The following is a 6,818-nucleotide window of genomic DNA, read 5'->3' as shown; positions in this document are numbered from 1 at the left end:
TCAACAAACGATGATGATGAACTTACAACCTTTGGGATCATTGGAGTACTTGGAAGTGACGAAGATTTCGAGTAGTGTTGAAGATTAGGCATGTTGAATAGGAGCTACAAAAGTTAATTCATTTATTTTTTGTATTCCATATGTATTGATAGTTTTGTCACTAAAATTGACAAAGGGTGAGATTGTTAGAGTTTTAATCGGTCGAACTCACATGCGTTTCTATCTCAAGCATGTTTGTCAATGTTAGTGATCAAAACTATAAGTCTTGATTTCTAATCTACTATAGCTAAGTCTCGGACTAGGATAGAAACTGTAGTTGAGCTCAAGAACTCCATGGCAATCATCATACAAGACGAAGGACTACTCAAGGAACTGGTGGAACTTCATTGACTAAAAGGTCTGTGGAGACTTGAACTTATCTATCACTCAAAAGTCTATCTACTCTATCTCATATCTTTGAGACAAAAGTTATTTTGCTATATAGACTTTGATTATACACATTTTCTATTTCGATCCGAGTTTATCTCGCCTATCTATTTCTCGAAATATGTGTTGGTAAGCTTTTGCTTTGGCCAAGTTCATCTTTACCTAGTGACGAAAGTCATGATACGTTTCAATCACTTTGAAAATTGCTTACTTTGACGAAAAATAGTTTGTGAATAACAACTATATAATAACGTCCTCTAAGAATGTTTCAATAATTGAAATGAGAGTTTAGATTATATAACCAATGATGGATATAAGCATTTCGTGGAAACACATATATGTATAAGTCCTTTTTCCTTGAACCGAAGTTTGCGAACTTTGTTGATCAAGAGAACCGGAACAAGAACCGTGAACTCAGTCCGCAAACCCAGTCCGCGAACTGGCGGAAGTTCTCGACCCGAGAAAATTTGCTGGAGTTTGAGAACTCTTTCCGGTAACTTAAGTCCGCGAACTAAGTCTGCGAACTTAAGTTGGTTATATCTAAAGGCGATTGTTTGTGAACTTATTTATATTAACCAAGGAATGCAAAATGCAAACCGTGGCTATAAGGTTCATGAACCGATTCGAGTAAATCAAATCGTTTTTGCTTCGATTGTGTCTTGTGTAGTTACATAAGATTTCCTTGCAATTGAACAACTCTCTAACTAATTCATTTGAGTCATTTGAACTAGTTATGGTGAAGAAGAATATGGTTGATATGAAAGTGCTCATATGGCTAACCATTTGGTTAACTATTGTTGAACCAACAAATGTACATGTTTGGGTACGGTTACACAAACCTAAAATCGTGCATTTCATTTGTGTGTAACAAGCTAAGTTTTTGATCCAACGGTTGAAAGATATTAGATTGAATCTAATCAGGTTTTCATCTAACGGTGAATATTGAATGCTTTGTTACGAAGCTAACATTGATTGCAAACCCTAATTTGAAAGACTATATTAGGGAGAACTCGAGAAACTGGGAAACCTAATCCCCACACCTCATGTGTGATACTAGTTGTATTAGCTAGAGTCGATTCTCTTTTAACCTCAGGTTTCTTCTTGAAAACCAGGTTAACGATTTAAATACTTCATTGGGATTGTGAAGCCAGACCGATACTACTTTCTCGTAGTTGTGTGATCTGATCTTGCTGATTCTATCGTTTTGAGTATAATCGTAACGATTAACTTGACATTAATATCTCTGATAAGCAAGATATAAAAGTAGTCACAAACATCTTCGTCTCATCGTTTGTGATTCCACCATATCTTCTTTCGCCGCGTCGATTAAGATTATTATGAGGTGATTGATAATACTAGGCTGTTCTTCGGGAATACAAGTCCGGTTTATCAATTGGTTCCTGTTCACCTTGATTTATCAAAAGACGAAACAAAACTTGTAGGTATTTCTGTGGGAGACAAATTTATCTATTCCTGTAGACTTTTCTGTGTGATACAGATTTGTTTATTAAAGTCTTCGACTTTAGGTCGTAGCAACTCTTAGTTGTGGGTGAGATCAGCTAATGGAATCAAGTGCATAGTATCCTGCTGGGATCAGAGACGTAAGGAACGCAACTTGTTGTAGTTTTGAAAGTGGTAGTAAAAGTTCGTAGCTCGGACTTGTAAAGATTTAAAAATAAAAATATATACGCAATATTTGTCACATGATCAAGAGACACTAGGACACAAGATTCCACCATTAATCATTCACACAATGCATATATTTATTCGAAACAATTATAGCTCAAATCATAAGGACTCTCATTCTTGCCAAGGTAGATTTTTAGAATATTTATTGTATATCACTAGCATGACGCATCAAAAGCACTACGACCAAGCATACATCATCATACGATATCACAACCAATTAAGAAAAATCATAAATCGATTAATAAAAAGTGCAAGTAGTCAAAAAAGAATTAATATAATTATCATATACGTAAAGAACGGCTTCATCCATCATCCCAGTGTTGGGGTTTAGCTACTCATATTAATCATGTTCTCAAAATACATAATTGATGCTCAAAATTTGATTAAAAGAGTGAAAAAGTATAAAACAGTGAATCTACGACCCACAAAAGGCGTCACAAATCAACGATAGAGTTGTACTGCTGTAAAACAACGATACTTATCTGCTGCTGTTGATGCTGCGGAAAATAAGACTGCTCTGCGCAGTCTGTTCTTCGTGTTCTTCAAGGTCCTCTAATGGCAGTAGCAGCAGGTGGGAATTGCTGTTAATCCTTCTTCTTCGCTCCTCTGCGTCCCAAACCTTCCCCAAACTCTTGATAACCCTTCTAGGACTCATGTATCTCCTATTTATACATTCCAGGCGCATCAAATCTCGCCATTAATTCCTCAAAATCTTCACAGTAAAGGAAAATTATTCTTGGGAATAATTTCTTATTTTCTTTCTCTTCATGCGTTAATTGTCTTGATAATTTCCACAATATGTTGATATGCAACCTAGGAGAATATCTTCACTTAACTTCCACAACCCATGCAACATCTTTACGTAATTTTCTTTCCAAGTTTAACCGATATCTCTTCTTTCCTGCTTTAATCGAGAATCAATTATCTGGCCAAATTTGATCGATCCCAACCACCACAATATCTTCTTATATCCATATCACATATACCCATTAAGTTTCAGAGATTTAATCTCCTTATAACACCTTCAGAAATCGATTGGAAAATTTACCAGTGTATAAAGAAAATTTCCCGCCAAAATTTATTTTTGAATTTGAGAAGAAGGGTGCCCCTTAACCAGAGCTGGGGTGGAAATAGTAATTTTCCTGGGTTCCTCAAGCACATTTCTGGGGCGTTTCCGGTGCATTTCTGGGGTGCCTTTAGTAATTTTCTCCGGGGTGTAAAACACCACTTTTTGAGCCCATTTCGCCGCAAAGGCTTATTTCTCTAAAAACATCTACAAAAACACAAAATAACACAATAAGTACTTAATCGAGTCTAACAATACAGAATATTGAGAACAAAATAGACACATAAATGCGTCTATCACAACTGTACCTTGAATCAGTGTGAGATTGATTGGGGTTCAACTACAGTCCAGACTGAAGTTAGTTTGTAGTAGGCTAGTGTCTTTAGCGGCTTAATACAGTGTAGTGTTCAATCTGGACTAGGTCCCGGTGTATTTCTGTATTTGCGGTTTCCTCGTTAACAAAATTCTGGTGTCTGTGTTATTTCTATTCCGCATTATATTTTGTTATATAATTGAAATATCACAGGTTGCGCGTTAGAATCAATCAATTGGAAATCCGACCTTTGGTTGTTGATTGAAATTGATTGATACTTGAACATTGGTGTTTGGTACCGCTCAAGTGATTTCTCTTGTATTCAATTAGACTCGCAGATTTATATTTGCTGGAGAAAGAATTGAATCAAGAAAGAGAGATATAACTCTTTGATATACTTTGTTAAGATTGAGTCTAGTTGATTCTCTTGAAAGTATATTGGAGTTTGTCCATACAGATTGCTAATCGAAATATTGGGTGAGGTTGTTGTACCCCCGCTTTTTCAAGGGCCAACGTTGAAAATGACTTCCTAACAATGCCGGAATTATACACAGATCACTTATGTGTCAGAAAAAGAAAGAGTACCGGCATTGTCTAGAAAAGCGTATCCATGCCGGAATTCTAAATTCCCTTGGTCTGGAAAAAAATTTGTTTACCGGCATTGTTGTTACAATTTCGGTCGTGCCGGTTCTGAAAAAAAAAAACATAAAAATTGCAATGTTTGACATGGATTAACCAATATAATATGTTCTAAGCCAAAAACAAATGAAATAAACATCTCCAAAGTTTAGCAAGACACACAGAATAACATAAGCAAAGACTAGATTGTTTAACAAACCATATGTAAAGTTAAGATGTTCATATCCGAAAACAAATGAAACAAAGATCTTCAAAGTTTAGCAAGACACACAAACAAACATAAACACACACTAGATTGTTCAAATACATAACTAATAATACCATAAAAGAAACATTATCAAAAATCTTAGATCACTCGGTCCTTGGTTTCTTTTGAACCCTTTTCTTTGTTTCCTTCCACAAGGCCTTTGCACTTGGATCTTCAATTTTGTCTATCTTTTCCTCGACATTCTTCATTTATGCCTGGGTCAGCACCTCTCCTTTCTTTTTCTTGTACGTAAACTAGTTTCCCAATTTACCTAGCCGCGAATGTTGTTGTCATATTTTTCCATTAATATGTAAACTTTTATAAGTTTATAGATATAAAATCAAATAATAGGAAGTGAATCAGAATTACGTACCAACAACGTGAGGGTATTTTGAAGTGTGGGTACAGTAAGTTCATCTGGAGTTCTGGAAGGAGGTTTTTCTCGTGGAGGCACTTCATGGCCGGGCGTACAATATAAGGATGCGAGTACCTCAAACGACCTCCGAGGAAGTTTCGTTCCGACTCATAACCGTTTTCCGCCAATTCCCAACCAACCCTATCAAGCACTAGTTGTTGTTCTTCCCTTTCATTCCAATGTACAAGTAGAGGAGTAGGTTTGTAAACTACCAGCGTATGATGTTCATCTGATAGACATTCAGGAAAGTCATGAGAGAAATCCTGGTTAGATTTACCTGTAATTTTTTTTCTGTTTGTACCCAAGTTGGCGCATCACACGGAGAGGGTAGTTCATAACAAATCCTTTTGGATGAAACAATGGTCTGTTGTAAAATGCTACATTGTCATTGGTAGCTCAAGGAATGAGACCTAAAAACTACAACCTATGTTTTACCTACAAGTATACAGGGTCTTGATGAAGATAGAATGTAAATAGAGGTTTGTCCACAGGGACTTGGAGGATTTGCTAAAGTTTTCTAAATTTCTAAAGTTATCTGAATTCAAAAGAAGGTACTAAGGTTTTTGATTCCACTACTTGACCCTAGGCTAAGGAAATTATGATGCAATGTATGTCTTGTTCTTTCATGAAAGACTACAATGAGGATTCTACTAACTATCCTAACCAAATTACCCCTAGCATCAGTTGTCTTTAATCAGCACAACTAATCACAGGCATTTAGCTCCTCTAGCTAGTTTATCTTAAGGAAATCTCTCTAGTGGATTGAATTCTTGGCCAAAGACCTAGCTCCACTCCTAGTATCAGCTGTCTTCTAACAGCACAGGTGATCACAAGCAGGTAGCCCAAATGGCTAAGCATTCATCCTAAGGCAATTCAGCTCAATAAAAGAACATACAAATACATTAACATTCCTAGCATATGATCAAGAGCTTCCTCTAAACCCTAGCAAGTGAATTAGAACATGGACATGCTTGTAATCATGATACTAACAGGTATAAACATGCTCCACATTACACATCATACAATTCACATTCAACCTTTATGCATAAGAGAGATTCAACATGGATGAATTGAAAATGAATTTTGAAATTAATATTGAACTGCAAATATTGCTCACTGGCTAGCCCAGAGATGCCGAATTTCACAACCCCTAACACCCTTTTATAGTTACAACAAAAAAAATTCCAAAATCCCCAAATCAGTGAAATTAGGGTTCTGACAAAAAGTGAGATTAAATCACCTAATACATTGAAAACTACTCGAAAACTTTCACCCATGCCCCTAATTAGACGTACACTAACTTTCCCCCAAAAATCCCCAATTTATGAAATTAGGGTTTTATAAAAAATCCTTACCTAATCTCTGAAAACGACTGATAGCTCTCACCCATGCTTCCTTCTCGTCTGCTGATGTTACCCATGCCTTTGATTTATCCTCTAACCTCACCTATTTCATCAACTCCTAACCTAGGGTTCCTGTGAGATGAAACGATTAGGAGGTGATGTTATAAGTGGCTAGAAAGGCAGGTCTTGGTTGTTAGAAGTGATGATGGCTCGAGTGGTGGTGGTTGAGTGATTTTTGGGTTATGGTGGTGGTGATGGAGACAGCGTCGCTGTTGCAGAAGAGGGGAAGAAGGAGATGGCTCGATGGGTTTTGGCTAGGGTGTGTTTGTTTTGGGTATAGGGTATTTGGTTGTTTGGGTGTTGAGCAGACCCATCAAATCTTGATGTTTTGTGAGGGGAATCCGTAGGATGATAGGATGAGGGAAAGATCCAACGATGTGATGTAAATGGATGTGGAGCGACCGTTGGATATGGAATACATCAAAACTGACGGTCCAAGATGGAGTTAGGTGTTGTAGTGTTTGACAGGAGCTTCAGACTTCGATGAACGACGGTGAAGCGACCGTAGGATGCTGAGATGATCCAATCTGACGGCTGAAGATGAATGCGGGTATGGATATTGGAAATGGGTTTGGGTGAGGGTTTTGGGCCTTGGGTATGCCAAGCCCATATCTTCTTTA

This window comes from Papaver somniferum, chromosome 7 (genome assembly GCF_003573695.1).
Source record: "Papaver somniferum cultivar HN1 chromosome 7, ASM357369v1, whole genome shotgun sequence".
NCBI classification, from domain to species: Eukaryota; Viridiplantae; Streptophyta; class Magnoliopsida; order Ranunculales; family Papaveraceae; genus Papaver; species Papaver somniferum.
This window is presented reverse-complemented; position numbering follows the sequence as displayed.